The sequence below is a fragment of the Lathamus discolor genome, chromosome 5 (assembly GCF_037157495.1).
Source record: "Lathamus discolor isolate bLatDis1 chromosome 5, bLatDis1.hap1, whole genome shotgun sequence".
Taxonomy (NCBI): Eukaryota; Metazoa; Chordata; class Aves; order Psittaciformes; family Psittacidae; genus Lathamus; species Lathamus discolor.
Genome location: NC_088888.1, coordinates 86,102,466 through 86,126,603, shown reverse-complemented (window position 1 = coordinate 86,126,603; position 24,138 = coordinate 86,102,466). Strand labels below are relative to the sequence as shown.

The following is a 24,138-nucleotide window of genomic DNA, read 5'->3' as shown; positions in this document are numbered from 1 at the left end:
CAGCAGCCTTCAGTGTGTATCTTTAAAGACATTAAAGTAATGAAACTAACGTATCAGAGCAAGGTTTCTTTCAGTGAAAACCATGCTCCAAGTTATATTTATTGAAAAGAATCAGTAAAATAATTGGCAGAAGTTTGTCTGATTTGCAGAATCAAATTGTATTCCCTCAATGGATCAATTTTTCCCTCTGTAAGAGTCCTTCTGTGTTTTATTTACGACACTGCTTGAAAATTCTGAGATACTGAACTTGAGAACTTCACTGGAAGTATAAAGCCAAATAGCTATTCAGTAGTCCATAATGGACTTATTAATGGAAACCAAAATTAAAAGGATAAATCCAACACTTAAGCAATCAGCCAACAAGAATTCCAGGAATTGTCCAGTGTTCAATTTAGTTGAAAGAAAATAATAATGTAGCGCTGCATTTTTAACAGTCAAAAGAGATGCCAAACCAACAACTCCACAGATCAAACTCCTGTGACACTGTAATTACAGCACAAGCAACAGAAGTGTACTTGAAATAACTAACAGAAAATGCTTGCCCAAGTGCCTCAGTGAAGGGACCACCATTAATACCAGCGCAGGACTTTGCCATTGATGTTGCCAAAAGCCAAAATTCAACACTGCTGATTACGTCCTTTCTATCTCCAGGCTTATTTTAGAGAAACAGAGATATTGCCTCTATGGTGGTCCATGGAAGTGCTCACTGCTTTCATCTCCGCCCTTGCAAGCTTTCCTGGCTGCTATGAGAAGTCAATGGTCCTCCTGCCAAACTGTAGCTGCTGGAGCTATAGTACCTGGGTCAGATTGCTCAGGGAAATGCTAAGGGATGGTAAATCTGTCCCAGCACTGCATAGACAGAGGGATATGTGATTCACACTTGCTCCTTATTTACTCCACATCTACAAACAGTAGCCAGGACACAATGATCCTTACCTGCAACGCAAGATGATTCTATGATTTTATGACATTATGCTAAGCTGGAGGGAGAGAAATAAAAAAAAAAAAAAATAACAATTTTTTAGTCCCTGTCTTCTTCCAAATTTTCTGTTACGATTTGTTTGTGGTTTTATGAAACACAACCAGAAGAAATAATTTATCAAATTGCTTTCTTAGTACATGGAAGCTCATGGAAGAGAAATCCATACAGGCTTACTAAATAAGTACAGATGTTGCATCCAGCAAAAGTGAAGGGTTGCAGACTGGAAGAGTATTAGTGGAGAAATAGCATATGTACTGCTGTAATTTTCAAGGCATCCCCCATGGTTATGTCATTTTTCCACCGTAAATTGGACCGTGCACTGCACCCAGAGGCTTTAGAATTCTGGAAAAATTTAAAAGCAGTAGGTTGATTGCCACAGGGTGTCAGAAGCAAGCCTTTAGCTATCCCTCAACTCCACAAAACCTTTTAAATTAGAGCTGCAAGGGCCTATCAGGCAATAACTGAGACAGGATACTGGGTTTGGTGGGCCTTTAGTGTGACTCATTATGGCCATTCTTCTGTTCTTCATTGTATGCTTTTTATCTTTGTTTTTTTACATGCCACTTTGATAGCAAAAGGGATGTTTAGAGTGAGAGGAAACAGTCCTCTGAAGTAAAATTGTCTGTCTTAGAGAGATCCCAAACAGCTTATTTTGCTTATCTGGCCTCTTCTCTGAGACCCTGAAATAAGAGGTTGTGGAATACACCAGCTATTTTTGAGTATCTTTGAGACTTGCACCTCAGGCAAGTTTCTGTGCATCTCAGAGTAAATGAAAGATAAAACCATAGCGGTGCGACTAAACATCAGCCCCTTGAACCATGACTCACAGGGCAGTAGTATAAGACCCTGTTCTCCATCAAAGCAGTTAGCAGAGTATTTTTTCTATCTTCACCAAAGGCCAGAAGAAAAAAGGTGTACTATAATTGGCTGCACCCGCACATGTCCTTGTGAGTGCATGGTGACAGACAAACTACAACCTCCCCAGTGCACATTCAGTTTCTGCCACATATGGGAGGAGAACTCAATAAAGTATGGAAATCAGTGACATAATGACTCACATACATGATGTGTCATTTTAGGCAGCTTTAACCAATTGGACAGTTCCTGTAACATATTTCTTGCTTTCTTCTGGGTGCTGCAATTTTGCTGTGCAGCAGCATTTGCACTAACAGGGCCACTGAACACCTCCAACTGAGAAGCAAACTGGACCCATGTTTCCTACACAGTGGACATGTGGCACAGCCATTACTGAAACCAACAGCTTCTAGTCAATTTTTGATGAATTCAAGGCTGCTGGTGTGTTAGAGGTACCAAAGGCATGTAACTCCCAGAACAGCTTTGATATGCACAAGTACCCATAGGTTCAAATGACAACATCTCATGTATCCATGCACAGCAGAAGAATTTCAAAACTAAATTTTCAGTAGGAAATTTAGGTGCCTAAGCAGTATTTCCACGTTGCTTTTAAAATGCCTAAAAGCAGCACCTTCTGTATCTCAAAGGCAGTTTACTGATGCAGTCTTTCCATACCCAGCTCCAGCTTTCCAGCACCCAGACAAGCATATCATTTTACTCTTCCCAGGAATACTCTCTGAGGAAACTTTCTATTCAGAGCAATTTTCAGTGTTCAGGAATAAAAAAACATTTGCTCTTCTTCAGTGCAGTTCTTTTACTATTCAAACTGCAGAATGGGGAGGGGAAGTGGTGGAGGAGCAGGGATTTCCTTCTTCTGGAAGCCCTGGCTTCTCTGCTGCATAAAGATTTCTTCCTGAAGAACCACACTGAAGAGACATACTGAAAGGATGAGTTCCTTCACTTCCTCCCATCGCTAGTTACTGCCTAAGAAGGAAGCCAGGAAGGGTATGATTTTAACCTCTTCCAGCATTCTGAGAAAATAACCGGACCAAAGGTTAATATCTCACCTTCCAAGTATAAATTGACACTTCTCTCCTATTACATCACTGTATAAACATCTCTTAATTCAACCAGAGATCATTAGGTTTTTCCTACCAAAAAAAAATAAGTATTAAAACATTACACCAATGATTGAAAGGACATACAGGAGATACTTTGCATTCCTATAACCTACACAATACTATAGAAACTGCATAGTAAGAGAAAAGCAACCCTGAAAATCCTGATTTATATACATTAAATAATGTGGAAAAGCAGTGCAACATTGCACCGCCTTCTTATATTTGATCTCTCCGTTTTCAAAATTAACAGGTTGTACAAATAAAATGTTAGGGCAATTTAACTGTTTATTCCTAACTTATACATATCAGTCCTAAGCATTCAAAAAGTCTATGGGGTTACTCCAAGCCAATTACTTTTATCAAGTAATACATGTGAATCTGTGTTTATTTCACTTGGATTTGAGTCCCATTCTGCATTCTTGTTTTCCACATATGTTTCCTCTTCATTTATTTTTCTTGGTGGGCACAACTGATGAGGTTATTATACTTAGAAATATTTACAAGAATAACAGTATTTCCTGGGAAGGGTAAGGTTACAAAGACACTGTTAATTTAGGCTCAGTTTACACACATACACATATATGCATACACACATAAATAAATACAAGATTGCATATAAATAGATAAAATCTCCAACAGTGACAAGTACATTAGTATTTCCCATACCATTTCTTTCTTTTTCTATGTTGGAATTAACTATTTTGGCATAATCACCAGCATAATCACATTCATACCAGGAATTTTCTACAACAATAAATATATGATTGCAGAGTAGTTCAAATGAGCTTTTATTAAGAGGGGTCAAGAAAGAAAATTATGTGTTTAATTACACATATTGTGAGGTGGGGTTTTTTCTTTTTTTTTTTTTTTTTAATAGTACTAGTACATCAAGAATGAAAAGTAATTGTGAAATTATTCCATTCTGGTCTATATAAGAATACATGGCTATACAAAGTACCCAGAGTGCAATTTGATGTGTTTTATTGCTTAACCCTGAAATCAAGCCAAAAGCATTGCCTGGGCTCCCTTAAGAAGAAAAGGTTAATGGGGCTTTTGTTTGGGCTTCCCCTTCCCTTTTCCACCACCTTTGCTGTCTTTCTTTTCGCAACAGTGGCAAGGGTAAAAGCACAGCTGTGTTTCCCCTATCTCTAAAAGTCTAAAAGCCTACCTGACAGACAGACTAAAGAACAGAGATCTCCACACAGCTGGAGAAACACAAGAAAAACAGTGAGAGCAGATGCAAGCAAAGAAAGACCTATTGTAGCTGAGTAAGTGAAGATACCAAGTCCACAGCTGCAGTAACGGGAGCTATGCAGGGTGAATGGCAAAGCAACCTGGGCTAGCTGAAGGAGAATGTCCAAGCACCGACAGAAAGTGAATGAATACTGGAGACCTCAGAGAAACAGAAGCATCACATCTTGACTGCATTTGCAAAAAATCAGTTTCATCTGTCTCTGCATATACACCTGTGGTCCCCCAAGCATGCTCCTACTGCTCAAACATGGATTTTGGATTTCTCTCCAAAAACTCAGTAAAGGCACCAACAACCTCTTCAAGTTTATGTTTGGCATTTCACTCCTTTGTGCCAAAGCCACAAATTAAATCTCTCATTAAAAATAGCTGACTTAGCAGTCAAAAGAGTATTGCCCAAACTACTGACAAAGGAAACCACTTTGATCTTCACTCCAAAAGACATTTTAGGGGGAGGTAAAATAAAATTAAATAAATAAATAAATAAATAAATAAATAAATAAATAAATAAATGAACAACGAAGGACTGGTAGTTTAAATGAAACTTCTGAAACATTATTACAATTTCCACTGTTAAAGGTATTCAATACAAACAAAATAAACCCACAGGAATTAGTACTGCATGGTAAGATTACATATTTATAGTTTATATATATATATATATATATATATATATATATATATACTCTGCATAAAGTATTATGCAGATTATGTAATACTTCATGCAGATCATATAAAGGAGCAGAGAGGATTAAATAAATTATATATTTCCATCAGATTTCAGAAAGAAGGCTTTGTATCAACTGCATAAAGGTTTTAAACCAACTTTGATGCTGTACATGAAAGACCAAAGCAGTTGAATATATGTTATAACCCAAGCAAGAAGATACATATTTCTGAAAGCAAAGAACCTTCTTAAGTGGCATGGCCTGACTGTTTATTTTTCACATGATTCAGTAAAGCACAGCAAATCCACAGACTCCTCCAGTCTATAGCAGAGAAATTTGCTCTTCATGCGCCAAGATCTGAAGTCACAGAAGGCTTGTATTTTTTTTCTGGCACTTTGTACTTTGTTGGATTTATTCCCATTCCAAGAGGATGCTGTGCCAGGTGCCACCAATTAGTTATTATAGGTTAAAGAGAAAGGAGGCTTACCACAGCACTGGACTGATACACGACTGATTGGAAAACAATATAGGATGAGCCACTTATGTAAGCAACCACAGTTGGCAGTTCAGCGCTCTGCCTGCAACGAATGAATTTGAGGTCTCCCTGGAAACCATGATTTCATTCCGTCTGTGAAAAGCCCATGTTGTTTTTTTCTCTCTTTATCAAGCAACTTGAGATTCCATAGAATTTTCCCTCTTTGGACGGACCCAAGGAAAACAAAACAGCTAATCAATAGGATAACATCTGACACTCAAATTGTACAGTTGAAATTAATCCAGCATACAATAACAGCATCCTGCATGAGAGATGTTTGAACTTACTCCTACAGGAAATCAAAATGTTCAAATTTCACGTGTGCACATGCATATGTATCTATGTTACGAAAGAGGGAAACAAAAAATGATCTAATACAAACAACTACCCTGAGCAATAGTTTCGGAGACCATTTTGTCTGAGCAAATGAATGTAGACTTCAATTGGGCCAGTGACAACTGTTGGTAAACAGAAGGAAAACAGAGATTGTGGCACATAATGGAGTAACTGGAAATTATATATCGTAATTATAATTACATATAATTATATGTAATTTAGTGGTGAAAGCACTATAGAAATTGGCTCAAGTCTGAGAGAAAGCTACAACAATCTCTAACAAATGTTCATAGAAAGAGGCATAAAGGCAACTAAAAATGGAACCAATCCAAGTAAGAATTTCTAATGCAATTTGAAGACTACTTGACCAGAGATAAACAGAATTGCTCATCCTCTACTACTGAGGGCTCAAAGTCTTGAGAAAAGCAAGCCATCCCAGGATTCAGAAACCCTTTCAGTGCTACTAAATTCAGCTAGGTCCTGACATGCAAGATACACATTTCTACCAGTAACTCCTCACTTCCTTCTTTCTATTCCCCTAGCCTTTATTTTCTTTCCACCTTTTTATTTTTGTTCTTCACTTTTTAAGAAAGTGAGGGTAGGGCTGGCTTAGCTACGATGTTACTTTGCAATGCAATGACTGCAACATCTGCTGTGAAAATAAGGGAGCAGTAGAAAGAAATACACAAAAGGTGATTTAAAATGTTTGCTAAGTGAAGGAAAGAAGGAAAGCCTATGGGCTGTGTTTGCCTCATGCAAGTAAGGGCCAACAAAATACAACTTCAGAAACAGAAGTTATATTTTCTGTCTTATCTTTTTCTTCTATTTGTCTTGTTTATCCCTCAGAGAGGTTTGGATTCCAGCATCAAGTACAATGGATCAAGACCATTAGTGCTATTATAGAATCATAGAATGGTTTGGGTTGTGTCCTGGGTTTACCAGGAGCCGTTTTGCTCCTTCTTAGTAACTGGTGCAAGCTCTGTGTTTTGACTTCCAGCCTGGGCAGAGAGCTGATAACACCGATTGTGTTACTTTAACTTTAAATGACTTTAAAGCTCATCTAGTCCCAACCCCCCTGCCATAGGCAGGGATAGCTTCCACTAGACCAGGTTGCTGAAAGTCCAACCTGACCTTCAACACTTTCAGGGAAGGGGAAGCCACATGTTCATTGTCTTTTTCCACAAATTATACTTAATGCTATTCTCATTGTTAATTAAATACTGTCAAATGCTGGAGGATAGAAGGATGATGACCCCTGTTTTAGCTGAGTGTTTCAAAACTTTATTTGAAAGCTTGGTCCTTTATAATTCTTTGACTGTCCTCCCTCTTCTTCCCCCATTTCCAGAAATATCAGAAACATTCAATAAAAGGCTAAACAGATTCAGGTTTGGTGTTTTTTTTGTTTTTTTTAAATAGCAATCTGTAGCCATGGGGAAAGCTGGTTAAAGCCTCTGTCCAAACTTCAAAACTTGACCTTATTGTTTTATGATACAGAATGAATGGATGTTTTTTCCATTTAACTTAGCAGAACAGTCTTTAGACTACACATGAAGGTATCATGAAGTATACTCAAAACACCCAATTATATGTTAGCATTTTAACAATGATATATGAAGTCACTGACATCAAACTGAGAAAATTCGTATGAGATAAATTGACCAAAAACGAATTTAATTTTACCAATTCTATGGTTTTGGTTGGGTTTTTTTGTTTGTTTTTTTTTTTTACTTAGTCTTCTTTTTACTGAAAAATTTAACCAGTCATTCAAAGGAGGCTTAATATTTTAAACAGGTTTTTGAGGGAAGAAAACGGAAATTTAGCACATGCATGCTCAAAGGGAAAAACATAAACATTTGCTTTTTCGTGTATATCCAAAATTTGGTACTTTGAGAAACGCTCACAGTTCCAGAAAAAGTATGATCCCATGGAAAATTTACACACTTAGCTGCTTTGCACCTCAAGAATACTAAACATATTCCAGCACGTACTCAAGCTCAGTTTCTTTACAATGTGAAGACTCTGACAGCCTGCTACATGAAGAAAATTATTTTATTACAGTCATAAAGTATAAAACACCTTCATGTTTTTCCTTCAGTCCATCAAGCAACTAAAGACCCAGTAGCTGCACAAAGGAGTAACTAATGAACAGGCAAATGACACCAAGGTTTTGCAAAGGTATAAGGTGGGGAGAAAGCCAGGACCTTCCAGCACTACAGGTCTCTATGTATTCCCTCCCCAGAAAATTCCCATGTATTCCTCTGCTTTCAGCTTTGTTTCACAGCGTACGACCCCTGCTACCAAAACCCTGCCACACTAAACCAATACAACTTCAAACAATCAAAACATACTGGTGTGTTTCACCACAGTCCCAGAGCAAAAGCATATATTGAACTGAGGGGAGTAGCACGGATACAAGTCACTATGAGAAGACTGAGAGGAAGGCAAGATATCTACAGGACTCTATAGGACTCCTGGGGCACGGGGAGCAAGGATGAGGAAGCTTCGTGCAGTCCTGGTCTATACTGTTGTGGGGCTGTGGGAGCCTAAGTGGGAAACAGGAATAAAATCAGGGTTTCTTCCTCTCTCCCCTACCCCAACCTCCCTACCTGAATGCAGAGAAAGCTGCTGGGAGACCTCAACTGCAAAAGTTACTCAAATCTGGACTTAACAAGACGCTAGCCAGCCTACACTAACTGAGTCTGCTTTGAGCAGAGGTTGTACTGGATGATCCCAGGAGGTCCCTTCCAACTTCCATGTTTCTATACCTCTGCAGTTCATTTCCAATACCCTTCTACTCACTTTTCAGAATACAGTTTGCAGAGCATTTGCCCCTGTCCCTTAGGTACATTACCCTACTGCCACAGAGGACAGAATGGGGCTTCAGGGGAGTCCACTACCACCCCTACCTTGACCTCTCCTCTTGACAACAAAACCAGCAGACAGGCAAGTAATCAGGAGACAAAGTTAAGGTATTGAGTACACCCAGCAGCTACTCTCCCCCATCACACACACAGAATATGCAGCTGTATTCCTGCCTGTTAGATACCTATTGAGTACCTTCCAGTTTGAAGTCAGCAATGACATCTACCAGCTCTTCAGCTTTCAGTTTTCAAAGTGGCCTCTTATTGCCTGTGATTTTTGATACTGGTGGATTTCACCCTTTCATGAGTAACTCCAGCTCTTCTCTTTTGTTGTTTAGGGTCAATGTTTGCATTAAAGTGTTAAAAATGTGCCCTACATGTCTTTCTGTGCTTGAATTTTCACGTATGGTAATTCATAGTTGGATACATAGCTCTGTATCTGTATCATAACTGCCTAGCTATCACCTTCTTGTTTTATGTTGAGCCATGCAGAGATACTGAGGAGTAATTCTCCCACTACTAAGCTATCAGAACCTTAAGTACCATCTCATCTTTCCCTATGAAAAACCCTGAGCCCTGTAATACTGCTATAACCATCTACCTACAAGATCTTTCTTTTTTTCTTTTCTCTTGCCACAGACAATCTGTGCTATAGGCCACTTGTTTAACATTCAGACTTTCAGGATTTAATAGTACCATAGGAGTACAAATCCAAATGTCCAGGATGCCATGAGAACCACACTAAAGTCCAAGAGGTGTTTGTTTTTACAACAGTCACAGTCATGCAAATTTGTTATGCGCTTGGAAATTCTCAGAAATCTCAATGTTCCAAACTGCAAAAAAATTATTTCTCAGCTGTTGCAATTCCCCGCAACCTGGCACTGCAAGGATGGAGTGGGGGTGGAACACAGCATCCTGTTTCATCTTGCAAGGTACAGCACATCGGAAGAGGGCAAATTCTTTCCTCCCACTCTATAGCTATGAAGAAATCTTCAACATATGGGTCAGAGGGTCATCTGGGCCCCAGAGATGATATTTGCTACTATACTCAGCAGTGATCCCAGTCATTAGCATTCATCACCCACACACCTCCTAGGTTTCCAGGGAACTAGTATAAACAAGGCACTTTTCCCCCTGTTTTGAGCAATAATTAAATATTACTTTGCATAAAGAGCACGCTACCTCAGAATACTCTGATAAAGTACATATTTTACAGTATTATAGCACATACAGTAAATAGCTGAAGACTTTTCCATTCTGCGTCCTTCATGCCATTCCACTTGAAATTTTTCTGTTCAAAAGAACAGAGCAAACAGTTCTGCCCTTTATTTCTTTTTTTACAGTCGGGGGCCTAGAATTTGCTAGTAGTTCTGGAGTATCACACTTCTGAATCAGCCACCTTTACTTAAGCATAAATGAGTGTATAACTTACCTTTCAGAGAAGGCCCACAAATTTTAAAAAAAGCAGATTTTACAGTATCATAAATTTTAATACATGGTTTTCAAAAAAGTGGAAGGAACACAATGCTATTATTCATGCCAGAAATTTGACATTTCTGAAGATGCCAGATGCACTTTCAGACATAACCCAGAGTTATTCAAGTTGAGATGGGCTTTTTTTTTTTTAAGTGTCAAACTGGTACTCTTAGAAAAATGGGTAGATCTGGGGTTTGTTTCTTTGTTTATATACAGGAGGGAATTCTAATATACTCAGTCTTCCCAAGAACACAAAATCTTGAGCATCACTTGCACTATTTCAGAGCAAACACAGTGTTCCCAGGGTTTATTCTGGCACTTGAAGCTAGGGATCAAAGCTGGACAAAAGCACCATGCTTGCAGTCTTCGTGACTTCATATAAAGAAGGCTTGCAGAGATAAATTCATCTGTTAAATGTCAGTTCAAATCTGCATTTCTTACAGTAAATGAAAAGCCATGGTTTAAAAGCATTACTAGCACAGATTCTTTAGATCATGGTATTCTGCAGCCTCCCTTTTGGAAGTGATCCTTTTTAATTGTATCCAATCCGTAACCTTTTGTAAGCATTCCTAAGAGTTTGACCATTTCTCACCAGATCACTAAAGATGCTGGAGATAACAATAGCAAGTTTTTACATTTTTTTTCTCCAGTTAATTTTTAAATACTCAGTGCAAAGTAGTTAGTTACAAAATGAGGTGTTGTTATTGCTCGTCACAGTACAAACCAAAACCTCCAGATTCATCAGAATTCAATGCCTGCATTTATGCTATGAAGCACCAACATAAAATCATTTCATTCATATTTGCTCTCCATGATGCATGAGATTCATGTTTATTTTTATAGTGCTATTAGAAACACTAAATTGTGGGATTCATAAACTGTCAAACATATTGTAAGCCAGCAGCATGAACAACAATTAAACCAACACAGAGCAAGATAAATTAAAAAAAATACATATATAGAAAAAAAATAGTTTCATAAACAACTTATCAACATATAGTAATAAATAATCTGTTAGACAACATACACAAAAAAAGAGATCAAAATGGATCCAGCTGAAGAGTTTCTAAATGTTTTCCCTTACATATATGATGCTCCCTGTCTGTGGAGTTTGTTTTATAGACAAAGTTTTAGTAGACTTAATTAACATGAATCAAAAAAGACAGGTTCAAAATTTCATGAAAGTTTATTTCTATATTTCAGTCCTCTAGTAAGCTAAGAGGTAAGAACAGGGTACAATTAACAGGCACGGAACCCTCTGTACCATATGGCAACCTCCTAGTGGTGCAGGGTAGACTGGAGTCAGGCACAGCCTTTGCTGGGCAAGTCTTGTCTATCAGTGCTATGGAGCATCACCAAGTGAGTGTCAGAGAGGCACTTCTTCAGCTCTGCTCAGAGACATCTTGCACAGCAAAACTCTAAAGAAGCTACTGAGTACACTATTGCTCAAAGCCATATGCACTATGAATTATTAATATTTTCCACAGTATAAAAATATTCTCTACTTCTTTGCCTATCCATTTTCAGGAAGGAAAGGATGACTCCTCTTTAATTAAACAAGAAAATACGCTAATGATTTAAAGCGATTACATGTTTACCGAAGGCGTCGATCTTCCATGCTTGAGTTCTATTATGGTGTTGGTAGAGTGGAGTTTCCAGGATGAAATCACCATATAACAGAAACTACATATCACTTAGATTTCTGAGCAGGCTTTCATTGCTGCAGTTGCCCAACTTTCCAAACACACCCTATAAATAATTCTGCAGGAGCAGAAGACACCTATTACCCCAGCTCTATTTAAAAGGAAGATAGAGTGAACTGGGAAACTAATCCAAAACTGCATGTGGTCAAGTATCAAGGAGCAGAGAGAATCAGCTCTTCTGCAGAGGACCAAAACTTTTGCAAAGGAAATGGTCTGTACTGGACAGCTCCAAGGCAGTTCTGCTGAACACCTTTTTCTTGCTACTTCAGGTACCATCAAACCATGAACTTCTGGTTACCTATAGTGAGTACTTGGCATAAGCAGGTATACTTATGCATACACAAAGAAGAAATCTTCTTTTGCAAGAAATGCCTCTTCTGAGGGCAGATACCTTGTTTAAATCAGATCAGAAAAGAAAATATGGGATAAAATAAATGGAATGCCTTTACTCTTCAGGAAATAAAAATTAAGCTTTTTTCTTGGTACTGCTTGGCTTCCTCAAAGACAAGTATGTGCTTCTGAAAATTAGGTGCAGCTGTTCTCTCTTTTGAGCTCCTTAGAGAAATCCTCTGCACCCTGGCTTCTCCCCCTCTTTTGGCAAAATTTGTCAATGTTCGTTTCAGCTGAGTCTCGAGCACACCATGACCATGTGGGCCTCTTTGCACAGCAAATGGACTTAATCACAGGGGCAAACAATTACATTCCTTTCTCCTCATTTGAAATTCATTAGGGAATAACAAACATAAAACTCCATTGTCTAGGGCCTTAAAAAAAAATAATAAAAAAAGAAATCACGGTTACCCCTATTCAGTAAATCTTCCTTCCTTTCTCCATCCCTCATTCTTTTTCATGGCAGTAAAAACCAAACAACTCCTTTATCGCTTTATCTTCCATGATACTGCAAGAGTATATTTCTCACGGTTTAATACATTGACAGCATTTAGACAAGTTTTATTATCAGTGATTTCTCATGATTTGTGCAATTCTAAATGGGACCTGAAGGATTCTCAATTTTGCTTTTCAGGGATAGGAAAAATCTCCTCCAGGTCTCTTAATTGCCATCATTTCCCTGTTCTTTTTCTTTCCACTTTCAGCTAGAGCTATTCAAAAAGCTATATAACTTACTTGGTTGGTTTGCTTATGGTTACCTTTTGATCCTTGCTTTCTCTGCAAGTGGCAGAGTTTCTGAAAGACAAAGACTTCTTTTCAGTAGGTGGGAGTTTCCACTTCCCTCTGGTAAGCAAGATAACTAGGGGACTTGTCTCTACAAATTCCCCTCAACATATTAACACCTTTTGTTTTTGCATTTCCACCTAAAGTTTCCTTTGGTTGAAGTTTCTATGAAAGGCTCCGCTCTTTACACAGTTCCAGTGTTCTTGGCTGTATTTTTCCACACTGTTCTATTTTAGGAGTTCACGGTAAATCTCATGGATTATCTGAAAAGTTCTCTCACTTCCACCTGCCCAGTTCCACTCCCTCCTAGTGGAAACATTTTAAACAATATGTGACAACTAGACAGATACCATTCCACTTGGGAAAAGAGGGCACACAGCTCCTTAGCAAAACACTAACATTCAGTTCGACTTGCATTCCTCCAGGAGAAGACTACTACTTTAAGTCCTGTACTATCAACGCCAAGATTTTAAGAGCTAGAGACTTCCATGTCCTCCTCCCATAAGTAATCAGTCCTCTAAATAAATGGAACTTCAGCATTATATAACTTTCCCCTGGGGTTTTGACTTGGGCATAAAGTCTAATCTCAGACAGACTCTCTACAAAGTGCTTTTCTGATTTGAAACATTTCCCACAGCCAAGGAAGGACTGAATTCACGACACTAACAGTCCAGCAATGGTCCATTCCCTTTTTCAAGTCATATTCTGCATAATTCACCCACTAATTAAGTTATTGCATAGATGACCTGCTTCCTCTTCACACAGAACACTGCAACAATGCTTACAACGATTAGTTTCTTCTCTGCCTTTTTACTTAACTGGGAATATTCTATCATCTCTACTTGCAGTGAAGAAAGGGGAAATAGTAGGAAACCAGGGTTAGATCCCAAGAGCAAGTAAGCAGGAACATGCTGATCTGGTCAAAGAGAGCTGCAACTAAAGGAAAAGACATTTATTGAAACAGCCTTGCTTAGATCTCTGTCCAATAGTCTGTCTCAACCAGAGCTCCAACAGAGCCATCCAGGAGATTCCAGGTGGTTAAAAGACTAAGAAAAATAAATTACTAAATTTGGGAACACTGAAGGCAGTAGGCACTTCTCTAATTGCACCTATAATTTGAACCTTTTAAGTGTCTGATATCAGGAATAGATATCAGAAATAGAATTAAAGTACCACTTCATACATCTTCACACAAACGTACACATTATACTGATAATCTAGAAAGCTCATCACGGAACTGTGTGGTCCCTTCCTGGCAGCGACCCTGCTAGCTTGGCAACAGTTCACAGAATCTGGCACAATTCAGTGAAGCACAGGTTATACCACAAGATTTTAAAAAGAGCTCAATAATCTGGGATTTTAATAAACTGTTCTGTTGTTACAGCTATGTAATGTTATCTTGACCTCTCCACATAAGATACTGCAAGCTCTTGTGGAATTAAGGAACTCATAACAGGGTGAGAACTGGAATTACCTATTGAGACCAAAAGAAGCACAAGGTGCTCTTGAAAACAAAGACTTCCCAAATGTCTGTTAAAGGCTGAGCTGTTATATCAACTGCAGCACTCTTATGTATCTTCAAATCACCTTAACTGGGCTCATTTTTATACGCTGCAACAGTTTTCATTGAAAAAAAAAAAAAACCCAACAAAAAACACCCCCACCACCACCCCCCAAAAAAACCACCTTTGGAAATCATTAATTCTATTTAATGAAGAAAGTACAGATTGTTATAAAATATTTTGGAAAATACAAGCTGGCACGTTTAAAAATTGTTGGCTTAATCTCACACTAGAGCTCAGGGGTTTTTTTTTCCACTTTCTGTTCATGTAGGATATAAATGAGTCCCAGCAAGTTAGAACATGTTTAACATCACCATGGCTCTGAAGATTTACACAAAAGAAAGGGGAAAATAATTGGCAGTTTGGATAATGCAAATCAATACCATACATTTGATAAATTGGACTAAATACCAAGAAAAAAAAAAGAGAGAGCTTTGGGTAAATGGTCTTTAAAACACACAAAAATGTTCTGAGCTAACCAAGCATCACTGTTAATGTACACTGCAACCACAGAAGTTGGGACATTCTTCATTCCAACAACTCAGTTTCCCCTTTTCAGAGACAACTTGGATAAAGATGCTTTTCTAGAATGTTCCACAGATAAAATCTTTCAAAAAATAAAAAATAAAAAATCATACCAGTTTTGTCCCATCAGTAAACATACAGCATGCTACAGTTGCTTCAGCTGTAGATACACCATGTCCACATACACACATTTAGAGCCCTCCGAGATTATCTCAACTTCCCAATTAAAACATACAAAGCCTCAATGACATTTTTATTCAAGGTCTTCTACGCATACACACACAAACCTGCACACCTGTAAGCAAGCAGTCCACTTCTGCCAGCAGATTTTACCTATGTCAAAGAAGATGGGGATGGCAGAGCTGCATCCCAAACCACTGATCGGCATCTCCTATTTACACATCACTTCTGCCACCATCTCAAAGGGCAGAGATGAGTGTACATACCCCTACGGCACACTGCCATACCCCTGTGCTGTACATCTCTCTCACATTACACAGGACTGCAAGAGAAGCAAACCTTGCTCTTCAAGGTCACTGAAGTGCTGTCTTCCACTTAGCTCTCTTCATACCGCCCTTTATTACCTTCCCAACATCCAGACAAAATGACACTGAGATCCCAGCCCTTTTCCCAAAGCCTGGAAGAGGCAGGAGAGTTGGCAGGGGCTAATGAACAGGAAAAGGAAAACTGTTAGCTGGAGGAAAAATGAATGGCTGCAGAGGTGATAAGAGGCACCCACTGCATGGGACAGTAGAGAAGACAACGAGAAGAGCAGGTCTGGATGAAAATTGTGAGGGAGTAAGAGAGCTCCTGCTGCCACAAAGCTTCCACAAACCCTCATGGTTCTAAAAATTCCCTGAGCCCTCCTCGCACCTCTCCCCGCATCAGTTCCCAGAGGACCTCCACCCCCAACCCCACTGCCAAAAGCAGATGGCCCTTACAGACACTTCTCAGCCCCTCCTGCTCTAGGAGAGCTGCAATTGATCCCAGCCCCTCCTTGCCTTACCCCCTGCAATCTCCAGAACCCACTCATTTTGCCACATCAGTATTTATTTCTTTCTATGTTGCTAAGATACCCCCAGCCCCTCTTTGTTATTACTTCAGTATCTCACGCCTCAGACCAGAGCTTCAGAGCAAGGTACTGCTGGAACTAATCATGGGAGAAAGAAAAATCTTGGAATAAAAAGCTGAATTGCGAAGAGGCCTTAAAGTACTAATATAAAAGGCAGAAATCTAGATTTTCTATGTACTAATGCAGTAATCTTAACAGACTTACTTTGAACTCACAGAGACTTGAAGAAAAAATGTAAATCTCCCTGGCATAAATGATAGTTTTATTTTTCACCACATCAAGTTCAAACAAACTTCCCTGCAATTTTTGCATGTTCTTAGTTATAAGAGAATGTGTCTCATTCCACTGTCTGTGTGTTTTACTTAGAGCAGCTATTAACTTCTCACTATTTAAATCCTGTTTTATTGCAGCATAAAGGACACTGATAAAAAGATCAATTACTCAATCCAACATTGAAATGATATAAATCATGCAAAATTCCAAAAGGTTGACATGTATTTACTTTGTACTCTTGTTTCCATTCATAATATTATTCAGTATGATCAACACTGCTCAGCTCCCTGGTTTCTATCTGCTGTTAATCACGAACAGTGTGTCTGACATCTACCCTAGAAGGCTAAATCAATCAGTGCTGCTTTAAAACAATGTCTGTGCAGATTAATGGTAGCTTAGAAAAGTTTCTTTTGTAAGTCTCACAGTACCCCAGAAACTAGACAGAGGAAAAAAGTCTTTCAAGCCATTCTGTCTATACACCCCACCCCACCCCCCGAAAAGGTCTGAGTTTTCTTCTGCCATATATTGTTTTTTTCCACTGCCAGTCCAGCTCTAGTTGAAGCAACACGAAGCCTGGCAGGACCCAGCCTATTTTCATGGGCAAAAGCAGGGAAGAAACACTAAGCCTTGACTGTTTTTTGGTGGGGTTTCTTTTTAATTTATTTAACAAAGCAATATGTATTATATGTATAATATGTAGCAACCTCTTTAATAATTTTCTGCTTTACTCCTATATTTTACTCCAGACGATTAAAGTTGGCTACTTACAAGCAGACCACGGCTGACGGAGCCTTCTGCAATGCAAGGATCTGTGTGTGGTCACTGCTGGGGCTCAAGGACATGCACTAGATTCTCCAGGCAGAAAAAGCACATGGAACATCAAACCCTGTACCCCTACATGCTCCAGCACAAGCTTGCCAAGGACGTCCTGCAGAAGAACAGAATGCTGAACCACACACATCTTTACTGCAAAACAATGAGACCTTGTTGTTTTGTTTAACTGGGGGAGATAAACTCTCCAGCAATCTCCTTGGGACCATCGCCCCTGGATAAATGGCAAAGCTTGCCTTCCAGTTCCTGCTGGCTCACCCTAAAGCCTGCATCCTCTGATACTTCAGATCACCACTACTGTGTTCATGGGTAGATTTCACGCATTCAGTGAATCTTTGAAACACGTCAGGGCCCTCATAGCACTAACATGGCTTTACTGGCCACTTCCCACAGCCCAGAACCTCTTGTCAGTCCCCACCTTGTGATGCCACAGAAGGGCTGGTCTACAGTTCCTCACTGCCTTACCCAGTCATGGACCCTACCAAGCTGGACCCACACACAGACCCGCATCCCAGCCTGTCCCCAGCCTGTCCTCAGGGAGGTCCCAATGCCCAAGGGCTGAGACTGCCCCAGTGCCCCCGGCCGCCCTGCTCCTGGCTGGGGTGGTGCGACAGGCCCTGGCTGCCAGGCCCTGCCCTGATGGACCCCCCATGGGGAGCCCCTGCTGCTGTGCCCTGACAAAATGCATCCCTTCAGATGATTCAGAGGAACTCCAATGACATATAGGGCAACAAACTGACATCAGAAGTGATAAACGCAAACCAATGTATTTGGTAAGGTGCAGTTTAGTTTCTTTGAGCACTCTAGGGTACCACACTGCCATAGGTGTGATGGGAAGCAAGGGAAGCAGCAGAAGAGGAAGCAGCAGAGGATGTCTCATTAACATCATGTCTCCAGTGGGGTTACTCGGCTTTACTGGACTCAGCTCTGGTCGTGCCAGCTCAAAGAAGAGAAAAAAAGGCAGAAACAAAGACATCTCAATAACGCAGATGATTAAGAGCATTAAAAAGGCCTGTCTTGTAGAGAGACACTAGGAAGATTCAATCAGGTTTATTCAATGCCTCTCTAAAACAGTAAGGGCAGAACACAGGGACACAAAATAATAAGCGACCTAGAAAGAGAGGTTAGGCCTTGTCTGTTCCCACTCTTACAAAACAGCACTGTTCAGAAAACTTAGGTGATCCTTTTTTGGACTGTGAGGCTAATTTCACAAGCAGTTGCTGAAAGCAAAAATTGTGGCAGAATTTTTAAAATAATTAATATGTAAATGGATAATAACAATACAAAGAATAACTCATTAAAATAATAAAACTTGAGCAAAGCAACAAAAACCGCTAGGTAATGAAGGTAAGGGAAGAAAACACCAAGTCTCATTCCAGCCATCTATTTCAGATGAGCTAATAATTAGACTTGGCAAAAAACATGTTTAATGCAGTAGGAAAAAACTACACTTTTCGGAGTATGTTTAAGAACTGAATTATAATCCAAGTAATTTCAAAGATTACAATCAGAGCCAAAATACAGATAAATTAATTAAACTGAAGCAGTTTTGCCTCATGGATGCCTGAGAGGCACCTGTATTACCAAGGACCTGAAGGGAGCAATGTGATACAGTTTACAGAACTGTACTTTGAAACTCAGCTCCAATCTCCTAACATTTACCAAAAAACCAATTTACTGCTTCTGATGGTGCCAAACCAAGATGTGATGTTCTTAATCAGATCATCCACCACTGCTCCTATATTTCAACTGCAAACGCAGTTTGAGCAGAAGGAAGAAGAATCATAAAAACTAGTATAAAAGTTAGACAGGTGAGTGAAATATTATAAATGGATTAGTGAGCCACGTTTACCTTACAAAGCCACTTCTTTGACACGCATGTTCATCACCAAGATTGTGGGTTCACAGTATTGTCTTCCTGGTAGCCTCTGCCACCCCTGGAGCTTGTAAGGGACCTGGCGAGATCATGCAGTCTCTCTCACAGTACAAAGGCACAGTTGTCCTTGTCTTAAGCATTTCTGCCAAATGTATGTCAGATCTGATCTTAAAAAGCTCCAGTGAAGGAGATTCTGCACCTACCTGGACAGTCCAATGCTCAATTACCTGTACAATCAGATAGGACTTTCACTACCACTTAATGTAATCTCTCCTACTGCAGCTCAGCATGCTGGTTCTTGTTACATCTCCACTGAATGTGCAGAACAGTTTCCCGCCACTCTACAGCAACCAATTACACAGTTGAAGATTGTTATCACATCTCTCATCAGTCTGCTCTTCCCCAGACTGTAACATTCCAGTTCTTTCACCATTTTCTCATATGTTATGTTTTCTAAATCTCTGATCGCCTTTGCTGCTCATCTCCTACCTAACTGGCAATACTCTGCTGCAACTGCGGTGTCCAAAATCCCAGACAGTACTGACCAGTCACAACTACCAAGAGATGCCATCACACGCGTGCAACAGTCCTATTATGCATCCCAGAATGATGTTTGTCTTGATTTTGCACATCTTTAATATGTTGTATCCTATCAAAGTTTTTATGCTGAAAACTAAATTTCCTAAGGAAAATGCTTAGCACCGTTCTTATAAATATTTTGCAACAATTCTTCAGCGTTATGGATTCGAATAAATATTTGAGAGATATATAATAAGCATCCCACAATCAATACAGTTTAGGGAAAGCTTCCATGTAAGTTTACTAAGCCTACTATACTCACAAGGCTTCCTCAGGCGCCTGAAAGGTGGAAGACCTTCAGAATCAACCAGTGGACTGCTCTTCTAGCCTGTGAAATCCTTGAGTCAGAGACCAGATCCTTTTAGCACTGTAAGTACCATGCACATCTAAGCATTACACAACTGCAGAGCAGTAATCAGAAGCATCCCACAAAGCAACTTTTTTCCTTCTAGGTATTGAAACAAGTACAATTGCAGCTATTATGAGCCCTTCTACTATTGTAAAGTCTGAACTCCACGCCACAAACTATCACAGAAGTTAACACACAAAGTTAGCTAATTCGTTTCACGCGTGATACAAGAATAAAGTAGATTTCTGTATGGACAGAAGGACGTAGCATGACATAAATGATTCCATCTCGTGCCAAAAAACAAGTGAGGGTTTCACGCCAGTACAACCCTCCTGCACGCACTGCAATCACATTGCCACCAACCCACATCACTGACACAATACACTTCAAGCTCCCCAGTAAAAGCGGGGCACACATCCCCACATCGCACACCAGCGGCTCTCTGAGCACGCCCGTGCTCCGCTGGCCGGGGGCCTGTCCCGGTCCCTCTCCGCCGGCCCCGGCTGCCCCTGCAGCCGCTCCGCGCAGAGAGAAGGGAGCCCCGCGGGGGTGAAGCGCGGCGGGCAGCCCGCCTCCCCCCTCCCCGCCCCTCCGGGGAGCCCCGCTGACCTACAGGCTGCCGCTCGCCCTGCCGCCGCCGGCCGCACCTGCCGAAGGGCTCCACTCGCTGCGACGCGGCTCTGACCCCCGCCCGCTCGCCCGCCGGCGGCCCCGGCCCGCGGACGCCCGCCCCGCCCCGCTGGCAGTACCGCCCTCGCCCGCCCCCCCGCCTGGCCCCGCGCCCCGGCACGGCCCCGAGCCGAGCCCGCCGCTTCGCTGCGCCCCTCTGACACCTCCCAGGCACCCGCGAATTGCGCGCCCTCTCCGTCCCGCCTGGGCCCCGGCAGGGTCAGATGGGCTGACCGGGTCTAGAAGAGCATCCGTACTCCGGGGTCCGCCTGGAATTAGCAAGGGGTTCGGTACGAGAGGGACAGACCAGTAGCCTAAAGTCACTTGGTGATGATGGACTGTTCACTTCAGAAGTACTTGGTTTGGGGAGTTTACTGCAAGATTATTTGGCCACACATCAGCACTCCTGTTGTACATGTGGTTTCACGCTTCCTGAAGCGATGAGGGTAAATTTAGACTAGATGTAAGGAAGGTTTCTTTACTGTGAGGGTGCTGAGACACTGGAATGGGTTGTCCAGAGAAGTTGTGAATGCCCCATCCCTGGAAGTGTTGAAGTCCAGGCTGGACGAGGCTTTGAGCAACCTGGTCTAGTGGAAGGTGTCCCTTCTCATGGCAGGGTTGGTAGTGGATGAGCTTTAAGGTCCCTTCCAACCCAAACCTGTGATTCTACGAATGTGTAATTCTGTGCTGTCCCACAAGCCTCCAGTAACCACCACATAACCCTTTCAACCACAGCCACAGTACTACCACCCATACCAGAGCTCAGGTGCAGAAGTCCTTTTCTGTCCATGCAAAACTATTCACACTTGTTACACCAATGCCTCCCTCACCTTCACTGGACAACCTTTAACGTGAAACCTTTTTTGAGGATTGCTGAACAGCTGCGGATTTTTTCCTATGTTAAAGAGCCTCTAGAAGAGAGGCTTTTGAGGGATGGATTCTACATAGGAACTGTCATAAGGTAGACAACACCTATTTTAGCTAAAAAAAAAAAACCAAAAAAACAATGCATTGTGACTCCTTAAATATGAATGATTTTTAACTTTAGATGATGGTCTGTTTAACAGTTGTGATTCCTATGAATGAATTTAGAAACATTGCAATGCTATATGTATAAACTTTGCTTTTAAGAGGATCTACATTAACTAATAAAGCAGGGGTGACGATCACAACCTTCATATAACTTCAATCCATCAGTGATCACCCAGTTTCACTAATAAATTTTTTGTCTAACTTAACTTACACAAAACATGGGATCAGAATGTAAGTCTTCTTAGCCCTCAGGCTGGTCGTGTTCAAGGAAATGTTGCACAAATGTGGATGTGAACACAGCCCCCAATAGATCATTGCTTTGCCATAATGACATTTATTCTCGCATGAAGACACTCCTAACATTAAATTATGAAAATGGTAAATTTTTAGCTGATTATTTGTCAATAATATTTGATATTTCTCAGATGGTAAGTCTGTAGAGGGGGGGAAATATTAACAGTCTTACGTAAAGCCTAAAAGAAAGTATGGTGCCCAGTGGGGACATGCAAAAGAGAAATTAAATGAAAATTCAGTCTAAATTCTAAGCAGGAATTGTGTCCAAATTAGTCATTTTGAGGTCTCTGCTACATTCCCATCTTGCTTCGGGCAATCAGAAATCGTGTCATCCTCCTCCCACACTGTGAAAACTCTCGAGGTCTCTCTGTTTCAGGATTCTGTGGTTTCAAATGAAGTTTCTGGTTATTCTACAAACAAATTGCATTAGCCAAGTCTATGTAGGCAGAAAATTTTCCTTGTGGAAGCTCTCGGGGTTACACTGAGCTAAATCCGTATTACCTAACTATATTGAGGATTCAAGCTTTATTGACTGGGATTAAGTCAAGTGCCTTTCAAAACCTGTCCTTCCAATTCTATTTTCCTCCTCCTGAAAAAGGAATCACATTCTGCAGCCTGTATTCTTCCTTGCTCAAGAAACATTTTAATTTTGCCATTTTTTCCTCAGTGAAGTTTTGAAGGACAAAATAAACAGGAACATAGCTTTGCTGTGTTAACTGAAGAGAAATACTTGGAAAAGATAAAATGTAGATTAATAAACAGTTCTTCATTATATAGGTCTGCTTCTGTAATGACTTGCACACTAGTAGCTTTACTCAAAAGAATTGCATGGTGTGCATATTGGTGTGTCCATGTTTTCAGGGCATAGTCCTGAGGATGTGAGTCATGGAGGTAGCATGACTCACCATTGTAGAAATCATATGAAGGTCAATTTCTCCGAAGACCCATTTCACCAGCCACAAATTCTTCCCTCACAGCAGCAACAGAGGTCCCTCTCCCATGCCCTGTGGTGTGGGACAAAGGGAACAGATGAAGTGGTGGAGCATGAAAGACTGGGCATAAAACAGCATCTTTTAAATTCATAAACTGTTCTACATAATAGCTAAAAAAATACATATACTTAAATTATTTCTAACATAATACAATGGTCTGGTCATGTAACCAACTTCCATATTTGATACTAGTCATCACATATCAAATAGTGTCATTTCAATATATTGTAGAAGGCTAGGCTGCTATACTTTCTAGTTTAAGAATATTTTCTGCTAGCTTCAGACATAATTTCTAGTTTTCACATTTGGCTGGCTTGAAGTTTCAGTGAAATTCTATGCCAATGATTTGTTGACTTTTAGCCATCCCTAAAATCAGCCAATAGATGGTAGGAAGCCAGCCAGGAGCCAGTAAACTCAGAGACAATTATTGTGTAGCTCAGTTTACACCTGTGTATGACAGATAATTTTCATCAGACCAATCCCACTCTTGGTAAATAGCAATACTTCTTTGCACTTCAGCAGATGCCTAGTAAATAAAGTGTCCTTACACTTCTGATAAACACACGTTTGCCTGTGGATTGCAATATTTAGTAAGAGTTTATGCTATGTTTAGGACCCCAGGATCACAATTCACACCCTAATGAGGGTGCATTCTGGACAACTTTAAGCTGTATATGAAATCTAGTAAACACAGGAGCTGTAGTAATCACCACTTAGAATTCACACTATAGAAAACTAGCAACACATTTACTTAATTCAGCTGTCAGCAACCACACCACATTATTAAACCACCTCTGCAAGATCAGGTTGTTTTTTAAGAGACAGAAGTTCAACACCTTATTACATATCAACATTATTGTATTTTACATCTCCAATAAACATACTTTGATTTAACATATGGGTGTAGCCAAGGTTCTGAAATGAATTCTGCATTTTCATGATGAGAGCAGAGACAGGGGCTGGGAAAAGAGAAACTAGAGCTAATGCATGAGAAATAAAACAGCTGGAAAATAGTAGTTGGAGCCCAGGATTTGCAAAACAGAAGTTTCCACGATCCCTGTCATTTAAGCCATTGCTTAAAAAAGCTTGATGTTTGGAAAGCTGTATATTCACAGCTAAAGTG

General features: G+C 40.3%; 1 protein-coding gene across 1 annotated transcript in view; it reads right to left on the bottom strand.

Annotated features, from left to right (window-relative positions):
* COL21A1 (collagen type XXI alpha 1 chain) overlaps positions 1 to 20,722 on the bottom strand; it is a 100,188-nt gene extending 79,466 nt beyond the window's left edge. Inside the window, exon 1 of the mRNA XM_065681486.1 lies at positions 20,638 to 20,722. The gene's annotated coding sequence lies outside the window, so the exon portion shown is untranslated. The remainder of the gene's footprint in view (positions 1 to 20,637) is intronic.
* Positions 20,723 to 24,138: the final 3,416 nt, after the last annotated feature.